Below are 23956 nucleotides of genomic sequence, written 5' to 3' on the forward strand. Positions count from 1 at the left end.
CCAGTGAAGGCCCCCAGAGTCTCAGGCTGGCATGTGCCTAGTCAGTTCAAGTCAATTCAGTCTCTTTGAAGATGTCCGTGGAACTTCACAGCCACACGACATTAAGTCTGCTTCCAGGAGCTGACCCTGAGATAAGGGTTTGTGCACATGTAGCTATGAAGGCCATGCTCCCACGAAAATTACAAGGGAACGTGGAGAGTGGGACAGAAAAGGAAAGCAAGGGGGCTACCTCAGGTGAAGTTGGCAGCAGCCTGGCCCCTGAAGAGCTCTGGAGTAGAAATGACACGTGAGAGTTTGTTCCACCTTGAGGCAAGGGAGCTGAGTGTCATATGGCTGTCACTCATTGGCTGCAGGTGGCCTTGAGGGTTTATACATTCCCAGCCTGCCTGCTCCTGAAGGGTGAAAGTGGCTCTGTTAGCCTGAGGACAGGACTCTTGGGAGCCACAGGAGCAGGTTGTTCCCAGCAAAGCTCCCACAGCTGGCGGGGGCGGGCTGTGGGGAGGGATTTGAGTGGATCTGGCCTGGGCACTGACAGAGTGTGTGGAGGTGAAGGGCAGCTAGAGCCTCTCCCTTGGAAATCAGCCGGCGTGGGCTGGGGCTGGCAGCCGATGACAAAGGGCTCTGACACTGGCAGGGAGGATCTGCCAGAGTAGGGAGATTGGGTACAGTTTTGAGATTATTATGGGCATCCCCTATAAGACTTCTCAATATCAAGCTTTAAGTGGAACCAACAGATTTGCATGGCAGAGTTCAAGGTGTTCTTTTCCAGAGTCGTCACATTTCTCCATCCCACTCTGTTCCTTCGCCTTCCTCTTATCACCATCCTTTTTCATTCTATGGAATTCCTGTGTCACCTGCTGTTTGGACCGCTCTCTGGCTGCTCACTGTGCCTTGACGTCCTCACAGGGTTAGTTCCTGATGGTCGTTACGCACGCAGCTGTGGAGGTGAACTTGGATTTGATGCTCAGCTCAACCACTTACTGTGTATCTTGAGCAAGTTACTTAACTTCGGTGAGCCTCACTTTGCTCTGTAAAATATCATAATAGGAGTACCTACTTCACATGGAGTGTGAGAATTAAAATAGATACTTCACGTTAAGTGCATAGCAAGGGATCCAGCATGGTTTGTGCTCAATAAATGTCAGCTATTGTTTCCAAATGATTGTCATTATTCTTGTGTGCAAACAAGGTTTCCACACATATTTTGGTTCTGTCTGAGGGCAGGCACCAGATACAGTACCATATGCACTTAGGTACATGTTCATATGTGCATGGGGTTTACACATGGAAAAATCTGGGCAAGGAGAGAAGCCCATAGGTTCAGGACCCCTCAATCAGTGTAACAGCAAAGCCTAGGATATCCACGCTCCTCACACTGGAGCTACTGCTCAGATATCAGAGCACAGCATCCATAGAGACAAGTGCCCCCTGGTGCCACCTGCCTTTTTACTATGCCAGCACCAAGAGCCTGATGAGGGAGGCTCCCCTGCCTGAGGGAGAAATGTTCTCCAGGAGGAAATACAAGGCTATGTGGGAGAAGGCAGTGGAAAGGAGGCTGGAAATCATGCCATCAGGGCGGGCAGGGAGCAAGGCTCCCACGTGTTCTGCTCTGCCTGGGACAGCTGTGAGCCGAGTCCCAGGCTAGTCAGAGAACAAGCAGGTTCGACTCTGCGTTTCCAGGCCAGCCCACGATGACTTGGACGTTACTCAGTCCTGGGCGTGGTCACTCTAGCTCTCTCTGAGTCTGCCTTATTAGAGCCATAGCAGTCCCCAGACTGGCTTCCTGGTTTAAAGCCCATGCTTGTCACTCTTTCCACTGCCACAGAGAATAGGGCTGAGTGTGCACGGCGCTGGCTACCTGCTCCATAGGCTGCTGCCTCTGCCAAAGGGAAGATAAGGCTTCCCTTCATCCACAGCTGCTGCCCAGTGAGGCATACACAGGTAGGGGTGACGCCCAGCCTCAGAGAGTGCTTTCAGAGCTCCAGGGAGAAGGAGGAGGCAACCCTGCATGCATCTTGCTGCAAATAAACAGAATCCACCCTGGAGAAAGGGATGAAACGGGGTTGTGTGAGTAGTCCAAGGTGGGCAGGAAGTGGGCGTGCTGGTGGCAAGCGGCTGAGCTCTCTGAGGGCATTCTGGCCATTTTGCATAAGCATCACAAAACCTAGGAAACGTATGGTCAGTCAACCAGGAAAAGCCAAGAAAAAATGAGACAAGCTGCTTGTCAGATGTGACACATGTGCTCAGTGTGAGGAGCCCGGCCAGTGACACGTACACTCTTATATGCACACACACACTCAGGCATACGCACGTGCATGTGGCATCAATGTCCATGTTGGAAGATGAAGGATGGCCACTAATAATACTCCCCTTTACCTTCCAAGTTTTCAGAAAACCAAATAATTTGTAGTCTTGTTCTACATGCACAGGCTGGTCTAACCTAGACAACCCCATTCGAGGTCTTTGTGGCAGAAGGATGTTAGAACTCACCCTCTCAAGGCCTTCTAGGAACAGCGGGAAGTTAAAACAGTGGGGAAGACAGCGGGAGGTACATGGGTCAAACCTTTTGTGGTCATGGACAACTTTAAGAATCTGATTAAAATTGAGGGGTTCCCTCTCTTTAGAGAAATGTGCATAGAGTATATTGGTACAATACTGACGTGATTCCAGGGGGTCACGGATCTCCCTCCCCAAGAGCCATGTATGAGCCCCTGGTTAACACACCCCATTGTGAAGGATTCCAAATAGGAACTGAGCTAAACAAAGGCAAAGCACCAACGATGCTGGCATCTCCAGCCACCACTCCCAGAGTCCCCAGCTAAGTGATGTCATCCTGAGGCTCAGAGAGTGACAGATGACAATGTCAAACCAGTGACACATCTCAAAGAGAAACCATCCATAATGCTTTCTCAGAACCACTCATTAGGTTCCAGACTTTCCAGTGTTCAGGGTACCACATTCCTAGGCCAGTGAGAGAGCAGGTGTGGAATGGCCGGATGAAACACCTTGTGGTGACAGTCCCCCGCCATCCCAAATAGGAAACCAGCCTATTGTGGGGAGTTTCCCTGCCCTGTTGGAGGAGGCAGCAGCAGAACAATGGGAATGTGGAGAAGAATCCCACATGGAGGGCCCTGCACGGGAACCTTGGAGACAAGCTCAGAATGGACTGTGATGCAGAGTGCACACTGACATGCCACTGCAGGTACAGTCTCAGAAGGTGAACTCAAGGACACGGGGATTGGGGCAACTGTCTACTTCACCTTGCTTCATGTTCATCCATTCACTGAGCTATCATTTGTTGAGCTCCCATGATGTACCAGACACTGGAGAAACAGACGCAATGACACGGCCCCAGTCCTCAAAGAACTCACAGTCTATCAAGGGAAACACAGCCCTACACTGCACATGATGAGGCAGTGCCATCTGATGGGTGCAAGCCCAAGCTTCTCTCTGAAGCTGAAATTATACTGCTGGAAATCAGCACGTGTTGAAGAAAAAACCTTGGGCAGTTGGTGCCAGCACAGTCTGGAGTAGGACTCTCAATCTTGGCTGTGTATTAGAATCACCTGGGAGGTTTTGTTAAACTATCAATGACCAGACCACGCCCCAGACAAAGTAAACCAGAGTTTCTGGGTAAGATCTCAGTCATCAACAGTTTTTAAAGCCCTCCAGGTGATTCCAACGTGTAGCACAATTGAGAATCTCTGGCCAGAGCTTCACATTCCCCGCTTGTGTGTACTCTTATCCCAGTGTCCCCTGAATGGAAGCATTCATGATTGAGGAGTTCAGGACCTTAGGGAACAGCCAGGATGAAGTTGGACTCATGAGTAAGTTGACTTAAGCAAAAAGAGCTTTCAAACATTGTTTTATGTTCATGTAACTCAGGGACCAGCCCACTACTGACATCTTCAATTTCTCCAGGCTTTGATTGACACCACGAACACAGAGAGGGATCACGGTTTGCCTTGCTTACATCTAAGGCCCAGAATCAACTCTTCTGGATTGAATGATGGTTAAACATCTCTTTCCTTCAGGGGGGAACTTTCTTTCCACCCCTAACTGAAAGGGTATAACCTGGTCCCATAGTTCCATCAGAACAGTCGTTATAGTTTAGACAGCATTTTCCAGCATTCCAGGAAATATACGGGATATGGACTTTTGTTGGTGTTGAGGTACAGGGGGCAGTGATTCAAAATATCACAGAACCAGTAGGAAAAGAGAGTTCAGTAGGAATTAGCTCAGGGAAAATGACACACAGCTGCCTGTCAGGATACTGTACACATAGTGTGAATAGAACTCCAGGTGCCCCCCACTCCCCACACACACACACACACAGATTTTATCAGCAGGCAGCATCATCCAGAACAAAGGCAGCAAGAATACATTCCTTTACTTTCCAAATGCTCAGAAATGCCTATTGGCCCTTGGTTTGGATGGGTTAAACTAGGAGATTCACGAGACATTGAATTGGGAGAAGCCACATAGACAGAGTTATATGAGCCAGTCTTGTGCCAGAGAGGTCTGGGTTGGTTAGTGACATTTGGGAGTCAACAGCATAAAGAGGGTGTTTCAATCCCCAGACAAGGATGAGCTGCCTCAGGTAGAAGAGACTAAGGAGGGCAGAGGCTGGAACCAAATCCTGGGCTGCTCAGGCTATTAAAAGTTGGGTGGAGGAGAGTGGGCAGACATGGTGGTGAAGGAAAAGGGACACCCGGAGAGGGGCTGGCCCAGGAGGCAAGCAGGGGTCCACGAGGAGGGAGTGGGCAGGGGAAAAAGTCTAGGACAAAAACATGACCAATGGATTTGGCAACAGGGCAGTCACTGGGGCCTTGAACAGGGCTTTCAGTGGTGTGGTGAAGGCAGAGGCTATGGCAGTGAACAGGGGACTCATTCTAGAAGTATTGAGTGTGGCGGGAACAGAGGAGTGCAGCTGCAGCTGGGGCACATGTGAAAAGGGGAATTTTTAGTGTATATTTTTATGCAGATGGGAATAATTCCGAGGCCAGGGAGAGGGAACAAGGCAGTAGAAAGGAGAATAAGGGGGTATCCCAAGGAGTTAAGTCCCTGGGAAGATGGGGAATCTTTCCAGAAAAGGGAGGATCTGGCTTTGATGAAGCAGTTATTTCATTACAGTTGATGTGCTGAAGGACAGAAGTAAAGGTTATTCTTTTTTTCTTTTTTTTTTCCTTTTGAGATGGAGTCTCGTGCTGTCACCTGGGCTGGAGTGCAGTGGCATGATCTTGGCTCACTGCAACCTCTACCTTCCAGGTTCAAGCGATTCTCCTGCTTCAGCCTCCCAAGTAGCTAGGATTACAGGCACCCACCACCATGCCTGGCTAATCTTTTTTTGTATTTTTTAGTAGAGATGGGGTTTCACTATGTTGGCTAGGCTGGTCTTGAATACCTGACCTCATGATTCACCCGCCTCAGCCTTCCAAAGTGCTGGGATTACAGGTGTGAGCCACCGCGCCCGGCCAGAAGTAAAGGTTATTCTACTTAGCTGGGAGGGAGAATACTTCTTGTTCTTTTTCCCCAGGTGGTTTGTGTCTGGGAGGTGCTGGAGAAGTCTCCAACAGCAAGATTCCTGGCAGTGGAACATAGGCAACTTATACTCCCCTGCCCTGAGCTAATCAGAATTTCAAAAGGCATATTTAGATGTACTGTGTCATATCTGAAACAGTTATTGGTGAAGTGTGGGTGGTTTACCACTATCTAGGTCACATTTATTAAAATATAGAAATCTGAGCTCTCTTTAATCCATAAGATGAAAGTAAATATTACCAGACAGCAACAAGAGTACAAAGGAATATTCTGTCAGTGTGGCCTCAAAAACAGAGTTTTAGAAAAAGTGCAGCAAGAGTCCCAAACAGCATGAAGAAACCAAAATAACACCCATCTACTCTGTTTCTGTCTAACTCATGAAGTAGCGATCTAGTTTTTACCCCACGAACAGAAGGAGGAGCCAGTCATCCTCGAGAAAGCGAGCGCTTATGACTTGTGAAAATTTCTTACAAAGAGTGTTGCATGGACATAGTTACTGGATTATATTTCTGGAAATGAACTACTAGTGGTGAAATCAGTCTTCCAGAGAAAAATTTATTTGGATTTTTATAACCTTGTATTTCTTCTCAAAAATTGAGGAGGAGATATCCAAGGAAATAGGAAAAATACACAGAGAAGGACATCGTTTTAGTTGATTCTTGAGTGCCCATAAGTGAAGTAGGGGCAAATATGTATTGATCAAATGAAAGAGGGGAGAGACTTTCATGAGTGTGAAGAAAATGAGGAAAGCGTTCAGCGTCTTGCCTTTCTGGAAAGCGCTTGGCATCTTACCTTTCTAATACCCTCAGTACCTAGTCCAACCTGCACCACACCTTTCCTCCATGTGCATTTCCTTCAACATCTACGCATTTGATCACAGGCTGTCTTTCCAGAGCTCTTGAGACATTTCCTGTTCTCTGAACTTTGGCTCCCACCCTTTCCCTCTCCTCCTTAAATTCTCTCCCTTAGTCCCCATGACCATCATCACTTTCCTGAACACATTAATTAATGCTACTGGACCCGAACAGAAAAACACATCCACTCTAGGTTAGGTAAGCAATGCCATGGTGCTCTAGGGTGGGCCCACAAGCTCTGTTTGGTTTGTCCTTGCCCGATCATTTCTTTTTTTTTTTTTTTTTTTTTTTTTTGAGACGGAGTCTCGCTCTGTCGCCCAGGCTGGAGTGCAGTGGCCGGATCTCAGCTCACTGCAAGCTCCGCCTCCCAGGTTCACGCCATTCTCCTGCCCCAGCCTCCCGAGTGGCTGGGACTACAGGCGCCCGCCACCTCACCCAGCTAGTTTTTTTTTTTTTTTTTTTGTATTTTTTAGTAGAGACGGGGTTTCACCGTGTTCGCCAGGATGATCTCGATCTCCTGACCTCGTGATCCGCCCGTCTCGGCCTCCCAAAGTGCTGGGATTACAGGCTTGAGCCACTGCGCCCGGCCAGCCCGATCATTTCTACATCCTCCTAAATTCAAATCAGACAGATGGCCCAGAAAGTGCAATGGGCAAGTGGTCTGCTTCCCTTGGTCATTATCTCCAGGACGTGCTGTGGCACCAGGAAGTTCACACACCATGAGAGCTTTCAGTGACATCTACAGGGCCCTGTGGAGGGTGGGAATACATGGAGAAGTCTGGGAAGCGCCCTTGGCTGAGGCCAGAAGGAGTTGGGAGCTTGCCTGCAAGCCCGAGAAGGTGACTCACTGGGAAACAACCTTATAGATGAGTGATGAGTAGGGATGTGGCCAGGAGCGGCGTGAGGAAAAGACGCCTTTGACACATTCTAAAGCTAAGGTGGCAGGGTGGTTCAGCATTTCTCTCCAGCTTGCCTTGGGCTCTCTCCCAGTCCAGCTTTTGCTCCCGCTCCAGCTCTGGGCCCTGTGGGACCAGCCCTTGGAAGGGAGCTCCTCCCTTCCACTCTCCTGCTGATCTCAACCATAACCAAGAGAGTGAAGGAAATCAACTGCTATCTTGTTGTACGTGGTGACCACAAAAACAAAGAGTTGTGCTTGTGGTTGGGAATATCATCTCAGTTTTGAGGATGGGTGTAATCCTGAGTATGCAGAAGTTTGCTTGCGGTTGAAGGTGGGACAGATTACAGACTTCGTCATGTGTTTCTAGGAAGCACTGATACCCTTTCCTTGGGGATTATTATTAGACTAAGGATGTCACAGGGGGAAATCCTCAACCACACTGACGGCCTCAGATCCATGCCCCCTTAGCTTGGCTCTGGGGTATCCAGCTGCACCCACACTGGACACTCTGCCAGTCTGCAAGATTGCAGGGCTGCCTCTGCCTGTGCACGCTGTGGTCCCCATGTATGACCACCCTGCTCAGTGCTCGGTACCAGCTAGTCTCTTTCAGAAAGAGGTGGATGGGTTCCAATCTAACTTATAAAACCTATTTCAATACTATTTTTAAAGATGTTCCATTACCAAGAAACTAGTAAAAGTTATTACCTATTTGCAGGGTGGTGGGCATAAGGCTGGGAGAAAGGGTTCTCAATATTGACCTTTTTTGTAATATTTGTTTATTAAGATTTTAATCTTTGTGGGTACTTAGTGTTTATATTTATGAGGTACATGAGATGTTTTGATACAGATGTGTGATGCATAATATTCACATCATGTAAAATGGGGTATCCATCCCCTCATGCATTTATCCTTTGTGTTACAAACAATCCAATTATACTCTTTCACTTATTTTAAAATGTACAATTAAATTATTACTGACTGTCATCACCCTGTTGTGCTATCAAATAGTAGGTCTCATTCATTCTTTCTATTTTTTTTGTACCCAATCACTATCTCCATCTTTTTCTTACTATTACCAGTGAGTTTCGTACGTTCAGATGATTTCTTTTTTTTTTTTTTTTTTTGAGACAGAGTCTCGCTCTGTCACCCAAGCTGGAGTGCACTGGCCAGATCTCAGCTCACTGCGAGCTCCACATCCCGGGTTCATGACATTCTCCTGCCTCAGCCTCCCGAGTAGCTAGGACTACAGGCGCCCGCCACCTCACCCGGCTAGTTTTTTTTTTTTTTTTTTGTATTTTTTAGTAGAGACGGGGTTTCACCGTGTTAGCCAGGATGGTCTCGATCTCCTGACCTTGTGATCCGCCCGCCTCGGCCTCCCAAAGTGCTGGGATTACAGGCTTGAGCCACCGCGCCCGGCCGTTCAGATGATTTCTTATTAGTCATTAATGTCATTTTCTTTCTGATTGAAGTACTCTCTTTAGCATTTCTTATAGGACAGGTCTGGTGTTGATGGAATCCGTTAGCTTTTGTTTGTCTGAGAAAGTCTTTATTTCTCCTTTATATTTGAAGGATATTTTCACTAGATATACTACTCTGGGGTAAAAGTTCTTTCCCTTCAGCACTTTAAATGTGTCATGCCACTCTCTCCTCAGTAAGTTTTCCACTGAAAAGTCTGTCAGATGTATTGCAGCTCCATTTTATGTTATTTATTTATTTTTTCTTGATGCTTTTAGGATTCTTTCTTTATCCTTAACCTTTGGGAGTTTGATTATTAAAAATGTCTTGAGGTAGTCTTCTTTGGATTAAATCTGCTTGATGTTCTATAACCTTCCTGTACTTAGATATTGGTGTCTTTCTCTAGATTTGGGAATTTCTTCGTTGTTATCCCTTTGAATAAATTTTCTGCCCCATCTCTTTCTCTACCTCTTCTTTGAGGCCAATAACTTACATTTGCCCCTTTGAGGCTCTTTTCCAGATCCTGTAAGTGTGCTTTATTATGTTTTGTTCTTTTTTCTTGTCTCCTCTGACTGTGTATTTTCAAATAGCCTGTCTTCAAGCTCATCAATTCTTTCTTCTACTTGATCAGTTCTGCTATTAAAAGACTCTGATGTATTCTTCAGTATGCCAATTACACTTTTCAGTTCCAGAATTTCAGCTTGATTCTTTTTAATTACTTCAATTTCTTTGTGAAATTTATCTGATAGAATTCTGAATTCCTTCTCTGCATTATCTTGAATTTTTTTGTTTTCTCAACACAGCTATTTTGAATTATCTGTCTGAAAGGTCACACATCCCTGTTTCTCCAGGATTGGTCTCTGGTGCCTTATTTAAGTTCCTTTAGTGAGGTCATGTTTTCCTAAATGGTGTTGATCCTTTTAGATGTTCTTTGGTGTCTGGGCATTGAAGAGTTAGGTATTTATTGTAGTCTTCACTGTCCTGTATGGGCTTGTTTGTATCCATCCTTCTAAGGAGGGGCTCCAGATATTTGAAAGGACTTGGTTGTTGTGATCTAAGCTGTATCTGCTTTAGGGGACACCCCAAGCCCAGCAATGCTGTGGTTCTTTCAGACCCTTAGAAGTACTGCCTTGATAGTCTTGAACAAGATCTGGAAGAATTCTCTGGACTACCAGGAAGAGACTCATTCTTTTCCCTTACTTTCTCCCAAACAAACAGAGTCTCTCTTTCTGTTCTGAGCCACCTGCAGCTGCAGGTGGAGTGACACAATCACTCCTGTGGCCACCACCACTGATTGCACTGAGTCAGACCTGAAGCCAACACAGTACTGATCTCACCCAAGGCCTACTGTAACAACCTCCTGGTTACGGCCTGTGTTTGCTAAAGGCCCTCGGACTCTGCAATCAGCAGGTAGAAAAGCCAGCCAGGCCTGTGTCCTTCCGTTCAGGGTGGTGAGTTCTAGCTCCCAGGTATATTCAGAGGTGCTGTCCAGAAGCCAGGGACTAGAGTCAAAAACCTTAGGCATCTACCTGGTGTTCTATTATACTGTGGCTGAGCTGGCCCTCAAACCCCCGAAACACAGTCCTTCTCACTCTTCCCTCCCCTTTCCAAGGCAGAGGAGCCTCACCCCATGGCCACTACAGGCACATGAGGAGTGCTGCCAGACTACCACCAATGTCTCCTTAAGGCCCAAGCGCTCTTCAGTCGGCTTGTGGTGAATGCTGCCTGGCTTGGGACTCACCCTTCAAAGCAGGGGCTCCTCTCAGGAACAGGGCAGGTCCAGAAATGCCATCCAAGAGCCAAGTTCTAGAATCGGAGACCCCAAGAGCCTGCTTGGTGCTCTACCCACCTGTGGCAGTGTTGGTATCTAAGGTGCAAGGCAAAGTCCCCTATACTTTTCTCTCTGCTTTTCTCAGGCGGAAGGAGTCTCACCCTGTAGCCACCACAGCTGGGAATGTGCTGAGTCTCACCTGAAGCCAACAAGTCTGAGTCTTACCCAAGGCCCTCCCTGTAGTACCTCTGTATCGCTGCTGGCTTCTCAGGGCCCAAGGGTTCTTCAGTTAGCAGGTAATGAATCCTGCTAGAACTGGGTCCTTTGCTTCAAGGCAGTGGCTTCCCTTCTGGCTCAGGGTGTGTCTAGAAATGTCATCCAGGAGCTAGGATCTGGAAGGAAGGCCTCATAACTCTGACTGGTGCCCTATCCTGCTGTGGCTGAGCTTGGTATGCCAAGATGCAAAACAAAGTCCTCTCCACTCTTTCCTTTCCTCTCCTTAAGCAGAGGGAAGGGGTCTCCTTTAGAGCTGTGAACTGTGCAGCCTGGGTTTAGGGGAGGGGTGACACAGACACTCCCTTCGCTGCCCCAGCTGGTGTCTCAATAGGTTGCATGCTCCCCCAGTCTGATGTGTCTGGTCCACGTTCAGCACTAGGACTCACCTAGGAATTGGAGTCCTTGTGGCCTAGACTGCCTTTCAAGTTTATGTAGGACCCCAGAGCACTTTAGTCAATAGTGGCAAGGCTTGAGATAACTCAAGTTCAGACCACTAGGATTGGCAATTCCCTTCTGGCTAGGGCTGATTTAAATGTTCCTTCCACGGGTGGGTGTCAGGAAAGTTTGGTCCAGTTTGTCTTCTGTTGTAATAAGGCGGAACTGAGTTCAGTGCCTCATAAATGCTGCAATCTCCCTCTCCCCAGCTCACAGAGACAAGCTCCACACCAAGCCACTGCTGCCAGGTGATGGTGGAGGGGTGGCATCAGCGATCAAGACTGTTTTTCCTACCTCTTCAATGCCTCTTTCAACAATGTGAAATTAAAACCACATACTGTGAGTGCTTGCCTGATTTTTCGTTCTTATGAAGGTGTAGATAGTTGTAAAATTGGTTTCCTTGCAGGGAGGAAAATCAGTGGAGCCTTCTATTCTGCCATCTTGCTCTGCCCTAAGTCCTCAATGTTTACCTTTTAATATTATCTTGGATTTTAAACCATGTGAGCCTATCTATATCTATATTTAACTTTTAAAACTGTATTATCTCAGAAATTTTCTTCTAGCCAAGAAATTCTAAAAAATGTTTAAGTTTCTTGGTGAACAGTACAGTATTCTTAGTCATAGGTTCTGTGTCAGAAATATTGCATGTGCCCTTGGCTTCTGCCTCAAGGTGACCTTTCCCTGAAGGCCAGGGACTCTGATTTGTCAGGCAGCAACAGGAGGATAATGTTGTCCCCAGTCTCCAGTAATCTCATGGCCTCTGAGGAAGGTATGAAATGGGTGAAATGGTTCCCTGCATCCCCATTCCTGAGAAGGACTCCAGACAGGCAGAGGGAAGGAGAAATAAGCAAGAACCACTAGTACCTTTGAGGCAGACGCACCCATTTCCCACTGGAGACCATCTGCTGGGACTTATTTACCACTAAAGAACTGGAGAACCATGTTGGAGCTCAAGGAAAAAAGCAACCTATGCACTCCCATAGGCATTTTTTTTTGAGACAGGGGGTTTCACTCTGTTGCCCAAACTGGAGTGTAGTGATGCGATCTCAGCTCACTGCAACCTCTACCTCCCGGGTTCAACCGATCCCCTTACCTCAGCCTCTTGAGTAGCTGGGACTACAGGTGCACACCACCATGCCCGGCTAATTTTTTTTATTTTTTATTTTTTGTAGAGATGGGGTTTCACCATATTGCCCAGGCTGGTCTTGAGCTCCTGGGCTCATGCAATCCACCTACTTTGGCCTCACAAAGTGCTGGGATTATAGGCGTGCACCACCATGCCTAGTTCTGTATTCATTTTTTTAGTAATCAAGTTTTTCCAGAACATTAAATTTGCTGAAAAAAATGAAAAATTGAAAAGTAGGTATACTAAAACCACGGAATTATTATAGGCTTAAATATTTATTTGATTTATATCAAAATTGAACTTATTATAATTTCAGTTGGGCTTAAGTTTATGAAAAATTATTTAAGATTGTCATATGTCAAGAAAATCATCAAACATGGCCATTCTCTCAACTGAAGTGGAGATAAGCAAAGAAGTAGATTTGGAAAACATAATGGATGAGTTTGCTTCCACTAAAGCCAAGGGGCACATTTTTCCTTTTGCCTCAGACTCCAGTATGGCTCAGCCCAGCCCTGGTCTTTATTTTAAATTTTGATATTTTCATCAAAATTTTTTCATCAGATTTTTTTACATTAATTTTGATTTTTTAAAAATATGGCATTAAAATATTGTTTATCTCAATTACTGAGTTTTTGGTGTTCCCTTCATTTTGCACTGGTTTGCCACAGTGAACCACAGCCAATCCTTGCCCAGTGGATTGCTTCCTGGATCTCTGTTGTCAAACTTGTATCCTCATTCAAATCCTCCCCAGCAGTCCCCTTAATGCCCATGACTGAGGAGCTGTTTCCCTCAGAGAACTTGTCTCTGCATTACATCCTCATCATTCAAAGCTCTAATCCCTGGAACAAACTTCAGTAATTCTGCTTTGCACCTGTAAAGCTATTCAGAGAATCACCAGCAGTTTGTCCTTCAGCCTTGGCTGGAGGGAGTATACAAATGTAATTCTCTTAATCTCTTGCAAGGCCTTTAATCATTCCTAATGCACGCTGTCTGATTGGGCCTGCTAATGAAGCCGTTCCCTGACAAGGGGGATCAAAGGAAGAAAGAGTGACACGGAGAGTGACACTGACAATGCACAAACAACTTAGACCCAACTCCCCCAAGCCCCTTCTAGTCTGCCCCCATTGCCCCTGCAGAGGCCACTCTAACAGAAAGGGCACTAGAGTGGCTCCTTTCCTTTTCCCCAGTTGACATCCTCCCCCGCCAACCAGATGTTTTACAGCTGGAAAGGGGCATGGGTAGTTGTTTCCTTTGTAAAGAGTTGTAGTAGGAATATAATTTTCCACACACTGACTCATGTGACTGTCACTCCATCCCTGGACTCCAGCACACAGTTCCAACTCCTTTGCTGACTTGGGGGTTAGGATGGAAAAGCGACTTTGATCCTGTAATTTAAGTTACTCCGTGCCTCAGTTATTCACTCTTGTGGGCAGGCAATAGACTCTGAGTGCTCTCACAGTCCCTTCCAACCACAGGACTCTGCTGGGCTAGTATGAGAATCGTCTGGACAGAGCTGCAGTGTGACACACTGCTTCTGGGTGTGCAGAATCAAAGGAAAATGTTTTTGGGCACTCCAGCTCACCTAACCACCTCTGTCATTTTAGTGTAATTCAACTTTATTAGGGCTATTTCTCTGAGCATTTCTTTCCATTAAATGTTTCTGCTTATTTTGCTCAGTCTGTCCATTTTCCATCTCGACTAGGTTCCACTTACGCGAAGGCAGAGAAGCCTCATTCCTCCAGGTCCCTGCCACCATGGCTCAGTATGTGGAGCATGACAGGTGAGAGTGTGGGCTCTGCAACCAGGTGGACCTGGTTGAATCTTAGTCCCACTATTTGCTAGCTGGATGGGTAGCTGGGCAGATTACCTAAGCAGTCTGTTGGCCCCAGATTCCTCTTCTGTAAAATGGGATGCTGATATGTGACTCAGAATATTGTGAGAATTACAGATCAGGTGCAGAGCTTGGTGTTAAGCATTGAGTAAATAGTCAAAAGATATCAGCTGTGGAATGCATAAATGAACCTTTGCATGATAAAAAATCACCATACTAGAAATACATGAGTGCATTCTTGTTCATGAATTCTAACAATACAGAAATATATCAAGAAAAAATGAAAGAATCCTTTCATTGACTGCCCCTCTTCATCATCCTCACTTCCTCAACATTAATAATAGTTCTTTATTTCTCTCTCCTATTTTGAAGAGAAAAGTTAATTATCTAATATGTGAATATATTCTTACTGTAAATATCTAAGTGATTGGAAGCATACCACCCCCCAAACTGGAGAACATTCCCTTCAGCACCCCTTTCACTCTTAGTGCTGCCTCTGGAGGTAAGCACTCCAGAGAATCTAGGTAGAGACTTCTTATCTCTACTCTATTCATTTACACACACACACACACACACGCACACACACATAATGTACACACACATATTCATACATCTTTAAAAAATATACCTTTAGCTTTTTCACAAGATGGCGCCAAAAGCGAAGAAAGAAGCTCCTGCCCCTCCTAAAGCCAATGCCAAAGCGAATGCTTTAAAGGCCAAGAAGCCATTGTTGAAAGGTGTCCACAGTCACACACAAAATCCACACGTCACCCACCTTCCGGAGACCCAAGACATTGTGACTCCGTAGGCAGCCCAAATATCCTCAGAAGAGTGCCCCCAGGAGAAACAAGCTTGACCACAATGCTATCATCAAGTGTCCGCTGCCCATTGAGTCTGCCATGAAGACAGAAGACAACAACACTCTTATGTTCATTGTGGATGTTAAAGCCAACAAGTACCAGATCAAACAGGCTGTGAAGAAGCTCTAGGACATTGATGTGGCCAAGGTCAACACCCTGATTTGGCCTGATGGAGAGAAGAAGGCTTATGTTCCACTGGCTCCTGATTACAATGCTTTGGATGTTGCCAACAAAACTGGGATCATCTAAACTGAGTCCAGCTGGCTAATTCTAAATATATGTATAACTTTTCACCAAAATATATATATATATATATATATATATATATATATATATATATATATACACCTTTAAAAACATCTTTTAATATTGCAGAATTAAACTATATTTGCTATTCTGGAACTGCTTTTTCTCACTTAGCCATACAATTCAGACATCTTTCCATGCCAGTACACATATATTCATCACAATTTTTAAATGGCAATATAATATTTTATAATAAGATATGTACAATAGTTCCCCCGATCCATGGTTTCGCTTTCCAGAGCTTTAGTTACCCCATGGTCAACTGCAGTTTGGTTACCCATGGTCAAACTGCAGTTAAATGGAAAATTCCAGAAAAAACTCATAAGTTTTAAATTGAGCATCCTACTTAGTAGCGTGATCAAATTGTGTGCCATTCCACTCTGTTCAACCTGTTATGTGGATCATTCTTTTGTCCAGCATATCCATGCTGTCTACACCATCTGCCCATTAGTCACTTAGTAGCCATCTCTGTTATTGGATCAAAAAATCATAGCATGTATAGGGTTCAGGACTATCCTCAGTTTCTGGCATCCACTGGGGGGCTTGGAACATATCCTCCCTGGATAAAGGGGTATGCTCCAATTACTCCTACTGGTAGACATTTAGATTTTTCTCACAGTTTTTCATTATTGTATAAATAAATACCTTTAAGCTCTATAGGCTGAGGACAAAGCCATTCATGTTGGCAGCTGCCCCCATGCAACTTGGAGGCAATCCTTCTCCTATATTGTAGAGAAGCACTTTCTGGGTCTGAGCAAGGACTCTTTTGAGATTAGAGGTCACATAGATCTTTGCACCAGCATGTCTAAAGCCATGCTCATGGCTATCATCAAGGTCCAGTTCTTTGAAGGCCATATGGAAGGGGTGTGACTCAGGCAATCTAAATCCTTCACAGTCAGACAATAGAAAAAGGAAAGATGTCTACAGAAGATTGGCTTGCAGTTTACCTTGAAAGACCGGCCAAGAAATTGTAAGTGATATTTACAACTGTATTTCTCAGGTATTTGAAGATTGGAAATATGAACAAATGCTGATTTTAGGCATGAGTCATCATCCAGTGCACACATTAGAAAAAACACACAAAAAACCATCACTTGATTAAAATACTGAATGACAGCAGGTGGTAGATATGTTGGATGATATGTCTGCACATTGTAGGCCCTCCGTGAAAATCTGCTGAATGAATGAATGCATTTGTCTGATGTAGAGCCAACTCCAGCTTATTCCACCTTGATTTTCTTTATAAGTTTACCTCATCACTCTATCAGAATCAGAGAAGTGATAAGGAAATGTCTCACATCCATTCTAGCCTGAGACTCTTCCTCTTCCACAAAGCATGCCTGAGTCAGTATCACTAAAGGACACTGTCATTCCATATGTTCCCAAGTTGGAATGAGTGGCCTCAATTGTGTTCATTTGAATATGGCTTCAATATTGCTTTGAGAATGTTTCTATATTCGTGTACCATCAAGCTTGTAGATGTCACTGAGACAAGGGTTCTCTTATATCATTAAATATGTACAGATTCACATTATATGTTCAGTCCTACACTGTGTCTGTGACAGACACATATGGAGTCTGCCCAATAGAAACCCATCATCTTTTTGAGAAGAAACTTTCTTCACATCTGAAATTACTAGTGAGTTAGGTAATGTACAATATGTACTGTATCAATCAAGGTTCCAGTCAGGCAAACAGGAATCATGGTAGATGTTTTAAATAGAGTGTTTCACACAGGAAATTAGTTATAAAAGTGTTAAAAGGGCTGAAAGAACAAAAATGTAAAGTAAGGTAACCACAGAATAATAATGACAAGAAAATGGTGGTTGGGGAAGGTGGTGTTGGAGTTCAAGTGTACATGCTGTTGCTTTGTTTGAGGTGCTGTTACAACTGCTGACGGTGCTGGAACCTCTGAAGAGGGACCACCCGGGCTAGAGCTGTGACCACTGAGCAGAGGCTGCTTTGGCTGAAGCTGGGGTCATCAAGGGGTTTCAGAAATGTTCAGAGGTGCCCCCAAAGCAGGGACGGGGAAAGAGAACAGTGGCTTCTCTTCCTTTTCCATTTCTCTGCCAGAGCCTCTTACTGGAAGCCAGCTGGCAAGGGAACCTGGGAAATGTAGTTTTCAGCCTTACAGCCCAGAGTCAGAGGGATGAGTGTGGGGCTGAGAGACAACAGGATAAAAATCGACCCAGATATTAAGTGTTGTGATACAGGTGATTGAACAAGACAATGTATAATAAGGGAGTGAGCTTAAAACACAGTTGGTATAAACAAAGCTATAGAAGAGAGACTACAAGGTGCACTGAAGATAGCAAGAAGTTTCCACAACTCTATCAGTGGGAATGTTCTGGATATGAGTGAAGGAACCAACTTCAAACATGCTACAGCTACAAAAGAGGACTTTACTGGGTTGCATGATTGTGGAATACAGGGTATTCACTGGCTCCAGGGATGGCAGGATCCAGGTCTTGAATGATGCTGCTAGGTTCTATCTCCTCAGTTTATTGACTTTGCATGCCTCGACTTCATGCTTCCAACAGACGAGATGGTTATCCCCAGACTCCCATCTTCCCAGCAGGTTGACCTCATGAGGAAAAGTCATCCCGTTACATCTGGCAGGTCACATCCCTGACCCAATCTCAATAGCCAAGAGGAATGCCACTGTGCCTCACTCCACCACATGGAATAGAGCAGGAAAAATCCCTCACTGGAACAGTGGGCAGCTGTTAACATGTGAAGGAAGATGGGCAAGTGAGCTGAGCGAGGAAAAGCTATGGCCGTCGTGGTCTTCCATATGCACTACAACAGGACATGGGCTGGCTGTGCCCTCGAGAAACTGCTATTTTGTCCGAAATCTGAAGAAGATATAGGATCATTCTTTTTATTTCGTTTTAAATGAGGTCTCCCTCCCTCCAACTCCAAGTTGGAGTGCAATGGCGCGATCTTGGCTTACCGCAACCTTTGCCTCCAGAGTTCAAGTGATTCTCCTGCCTCGGCCTCCCAAGTAGCTAGGACTCTAGGCACCTGCCACTACACCTATCTAATTTTTGTTTTTTTTTTTTTTTTTTTTTTGAAGTAGAGGTGGGGGTTTCACCATGTTGGCCAGGCTGGTCTCGAACTCCTGACCTCAAATGATCCACCCACCTTAGCCTCCCAAGGTGCTGGGATTACAGGCATGAGCCAACATGCCCAGCTGGATCATTCTTAAACCACAAATAAGCCAGTGTAAATTGATTTCCTCTGAGCGGTAATGCTCACGAAATATGAAGAGTCTTGGTCCAGGTCATCTCCCCATAGTACCTAGGGTGTTCTGAGCACACAGGGCATTCTCCATACATAAGGTGGTGTCAATAGCTGCCGGACACAGGAGAGGCAGCTCAGGCTACTGCAGTCACATGGTAACGTCACGTGCCATAAACACATAAGAAAGCCAGGGTAAGCCCCCAGGAAGCTCCAGGGTATCAACCAGAGTCTCAGAAGGAAGATGGCATACCCAAAGGGTTTAGCTGAAGGGATTTTAATGAGGGGATGATTTATAGAGAGGTGGGAAGAGTTCACAGAACCACAAAAGATGGTGAGGTACCCAGGAACCTCACCATCCTGGGACTGTGTATTCATAGGTTTGTCACCAAATTTTTGCTAAAACTCAAGGTGCATATTATTGGGGTGCTATTTGGCATATAAAACATTCTGTGTAGGAAGTTTTGTAATATCATGTCAAGTTAAATACAATTCATTGCAAATAAGAGGTACAAGGCATGATATAATGGCAAGCTAGCACCAAACAAAATTTGTGGACTTGCTAAAACATGGGAGAACAGCACAAGCCAGAATACAAAGTGATTAAGAGTTCAGGCTTTGGTGCTGGAGTCCCTGGGTTCAAATTATTACTAGTCCCTGGGTTCAAATTATTACTAGCTATGAGATCATAAGTGAATTTACTCATGTGTAAAATAGAGGTAATATTGCTTATTCCATAAATTGTTATGAGGATTAAAGGATTAAATGTAATATTTGTAAGATGCTTAGAACTTTACTGGCACATAAATACTAGCATTATCTACAAAATTATACTACTCATCCTCTGTTCACTCAATACATATATAGTCAGGAGCCACATAACAATGTTTCAGTGAATGAGGAACCACATATACGATGGTGATTTCTTAAGATTATAGTATCATATTTTTATGTATCTTTTCCATGTTTAGATGTGCTTAGATGCACAAATACTATTATGTTACAATTGCCCAAGTATTCAGTACAGTAACACACTGGAGGTGTTTGTAGCCTAGGAACAGTAGGCTAGACCAGATAGTCTAGGTGTGTAGTAGGCTACACCATGTAGGTTTGTGTAAGTATACTCTAATGTTCTCATAACAAAACTGCCTAACACCACGTTCTTCAGTATGTATTCCCGTTGTTAAGTGACACATGACTGTGTATTAAATATTTACTATAGGCATCATGCTAGGCTCTGGGGATAAGTGGTAAGAAAAAAAAAGACCACCTTTCCTCAAGGACTGGGGAGAAAACATTAACTAATAAACACACACAGATATAAAATCAAAACTGTGTGAGTGGTGGTGCTTGGAGTCATAAGAGCTGGTAATAACTATTCAGGGGTAGGCCTTCTTGAGGAAGTGACATTTACCCATGACCTAGATGAATTCACTAGGTAAAGTTCATTAGGTAAAGATGAGAGGGGGGAAAATACCAGGCAGAGGAAACACTATGTCCTCTGTGGCAGAAAGGATCATGGTAGGCATATTAGTCAGGACCCAGCCAGGAAAGCAAAACCTGCTCTAGGTGATTTGATAGAGGGAATTTCATATGGGGAGTCAGAGGAGTTGAAAGAGCTCCCAGGGGAACCCTGAGAGTAGCAACTCCAGGAAGCTGGGACTACTGTATTTGTCTGCTAGGGCTGCAGTAACAAAGTGCCACAGACTGGGTGGCTTCATGCAGAAAGTTACTGTCTCAGAGTTCTGAAGGCTGGAAGTCCAAAATGAAGGCGTCAGCAGGGGTAGTTCCTTTTGAGGTCAGTGAGGGAAGGATCTGTTCCAGGCCTCTTTTCTTGACTTGTAGATGACCATTTTCATCTATGTCTCTTCACATCGTCTTCCCTCTATGTGTGTCTATCTCTGTCCAAACTTCACCTTTTAATAAGGACACCATTCATATTGGATTAGGGTCCACCCTAATGACCTTGCTTTAATTTGGCTACCTCTATAAAGACCACTACCCTAAATAAGGTCACGCTCTAAAGTACTGGGGGTTAGAACTTCAACACATGAACTTGCAGGGGAGACACAATTCAAACCATAGCACCACCCTGGAAGCTGGAAAACAAGGAAAGAAACAGTTTCTGGAGCCTGAGACAAGATAAGCTGGAACTAAGAGGGGCCTGCCAAGATGGGTAGCAGGGATCACAGAGAGATGGTTGTGTAGTGGGAACTGCAGCCACAGAAGAGACTCCTGAGGAAGAGAAGCAGGAGGAGAGATACTCTGGCTTCTCCCTTCCTTTCACCGCCAATATCTTTTGCCCTCCCCCACTCCCCACTGGCTGAACTTCACTGGAAGGCAGTTGGCTCTGGAGCCTGGAACAGCCTCCAGTGACACAGAGCAGAAAGGGGAGCCGGGGGACGGGAAGGGTGGACATTGCTCTGAGAGCAACAATGCAAGACCCATGCAATGAGTCTGTGAGGCTGAATGGAGGCCAGGCGGCTGCAGGGGAGAGAGCAAGAGAGTCTGGCACAAGGTGCACCTGGAGAAGGAAGTAGAGTCCAGGTCAGGTAGGAGTTTGGTCCACATGCTAAGAGCCATAGAAATATCAAAAGGTTTTTAATAGAGCTGGAGAAGAGGGGGTGACATGATCAGAGATGTGTTTTGAAAAGACCCATCTGGCTATGAAGTGGAGAGTGGGTTGAGGATAGTGGGGCAGATCAGTTAGAAGGCTAAGCCTAAGAGAAAGCCCGTTTTAGAAAAAGAGGGATGTCCTGCTGCCCTTCTCTTTCCCTCGAGTTTTCATACCCTCCACCTGGACTAGACAGGTGTATCTGCCAGTCAAAGCCACCCCTCCCCTGATACAGAGGCCCGCTCCAAGCTCTCATTGCCAAGTGTCCTTTTTCTAGATCCTCTCCTGGTTCACTGCCTTTCTCTCTGGGCAGTCCTTCCCATGCTGCAACACTGATTCTTCTTTTGTCACCCACCTGATGCAGGGGGGGTCCTTGTCACCCATCTTGCCCACCACTCTGGTTTAATGGTGCTGACTGAGTCCACGGCTTTGGTGGCCACCCATACGTTGCTGCTGCTTCTCAGATCTGTATTTCCAGACATGATTTCTCTCATGAGAAAAATCAGCCTGCCAGGTATCTCCACTGGAATGTCTAAAGGAATTGGAATCATGAGCTCAGCATGTCTAAAATTGAACACATTATCTTCCCCTCGTATGCTGATCCCTGTAACCTGCCCTTCTTCCTGTGTCCTCTATCCTCCTTATGTCCCACCCCCACTCCGGTTTGAATATTTCACCAGAAACAGGAGTGGGGGTGGGACGTAAGGAGGATGGGAGAAAGGACATCATCCTAAACTCTTCCCTCCCATTGCCCCACATCCCATTGCTGTCCAATTCCTGTTGGCTCTGTCCTAGATATCTGTCAAAATCCATTTTTCCTGCTACTTCCCCAGCCCAGGTCCTCATTTTCATCTGGGTTCATGCAGTGGTCTCCCAGCTGGCTTCCTGCCTCAAGCCCTGCCCCGGCCAGTCCACTTTTCCTACAATCCAAGTGACATCTATCAATGTAAATAGATCATGTCTTTTCTCTGCTTAAAATCCCTTCAGTGATTTCTTATCATCCCCAAGTCAAGTCTTATTACTGTCTCTGCACGGTGCCCAGCACATAATAAATGCTTGGTGATTAAATGAATAAATGACAAACCAATAGAGAAAAATCGCTAAGTGTGGAAATGAAAGAAAAGATGCCATTTATTTCCCCTTTCTGACTGTCCAAGACTCAATCTGGAACTGTCCTTGGGTGTTTGTGTTGTACTTCTCACACTCTACTAAACCCATCTACTTACCTGTCTGTTTCCTACTGGGATGTTCCTTGGTTGCCACTATATCTCCTAGCACAGTGCCTGGAAGAAAGTAAGTGCTCAAAAAATATGTGATGAATGAAAGAATGATAAGGAGAGGTCTGGGCTGGGGCTGACTATGAAATGCTTACTAGGAGCAGAGTGTGTCTGTCCTGGATCCAAAGCACTGGGGGAACCAGGATGGGTAGAGAGACTGAAGGCAAGCCCTTTAGGGGAAGGACAGCGGTGACAAAGGCTGAAAGATCAACAGCAATACATTTTTCTCAGGAGACTTCTTTGGGGCAGTGTTTTCTAAGCTGGGTTCCACGGACCACTGGTCTTGTGAGATGCTCTATCTAGGGTTCTATGTCAACTTAGCAGATAGAAACATGCAGCCCATACCCCTTGTGTACATCAGCATCTCAAAGAGTCTGAGAAGTCCTGCAGTTGAAAAACCAACACTTTAACCCTTTTAACTTAGTATTTCCTAAACTTATTCCATAAGTCTGAATATACAAAAATAAAGTTTTTTGCTTAATACTCAGTAACACCCCCTTCCACAAGACATACTGGAAAAAATAGTGTTTGATGGTCATGAGTATTTTAGGAAAAGGGCAGGAGACGTTTGAATTTCCCCCAGTGTGCCTCGGGTGAGCACTGTGGTTACAGCCACTTGATGAGAACAGTCAGAGGAAGGCTGCTCTGGGCCATCAAGTGCAGATTATATGGGGCAGGTGAAGGCTTGGGGTAGAGACACCCCTGAAGGGGTTGTAGTGAACACAGTACCTGGTGCTTTTCTGGCCCCTAAGCCCATGGGCTTAGGAAAAACTTCAGTCAGTGTCAAAGAGGACCCCAAACCCCATCATTATTTCACAGTGTTCAGTATGGCCTGTACCTCAGGGTGATCACTTCATTTTGCTCTTTTCTCTCCAATGCTCTCAGGGTGGAGGGAACCAGGAGGACCTGTCTGATCACAAACAACCCACCCAAGGAGGCCCTGCTGCTCCCGGAGGATGCTTCTGCTGGAGTTCTTCTAGTTGCTTGCAAGGAGCCCTGGAAAAACAATCCCACCGTGGGTCTACCATAGTCTCAGGGACTTTTAAACCAATGCTCAGCTAGAAAAAAAATCTCAGGCAGTTTGAGGATAGGAAATAATATTAAGAACCTGCCATATGTTGAATGTTTACTATGTCTCAGTAGAATATTAATGCTTTAGGTTCTTACAGAAGCCCTCCGAGGTGGGTACTCTTATCCCCTTTTTACTAATGAAGAAACTGAGACTTAAGGAGGTTAAATACCTGGTAAGTAGATAGAGTAGGGATCTGACCTAAGCTGTCCGACTCCAGGGCTCATGCTCTCAACACTGTTTATCCTGCTTTCCCAGGAAGCTACAGAGGCTCTTTGGTACTCCCCAGCTCTCCTTGCTTTCCTGCTTCTAAGCATCTGAGTGCATTCTGATAGCTGTGGACAGCAGAGATTTGGAACAGGAGATTGAGGACATCTCATCTACTACCATGCTTGGCACGGAG

At 45.4% G+C, this 23956-nt stretch overlaps 1 long non-coding RNA gene across 1 annotated transcript; it reads left to right on the forward strand.

Annotated features, from left to right (window-relative positions):
* Positions 1 to 21032: 21032 nt before the first annotated feature.
* Positions 21033 to 23652, forward strand: LOC104658223. Its single transcript, XR_747401.1, has 2 exons — positions 21033 to 21145; positions 23370 to 23652. It is a non-coding gene; the product is annotated as an uncharacterized LOC104658223 (long non-coding RNA).
* The last annotated feature ends 304 nt before the right edge of the window (positions 23653 to 23956 follow it).

Source organism: Rhinopithecus roxellana, chromosome 17, assembly GCF_007565055.1.
Source record: "Rhinopithecus roxellana isolate Shanxi Qingling chromosome 17, ASM756505v1, whole genome shotgun sequence".
Taxonomy (NCBI): Eukaryota; Metazoa; Chordata; class Mammalia; order Primates; family Cercopithecidae; genus Rhinopithecus; species Rhinopithecus roxellana.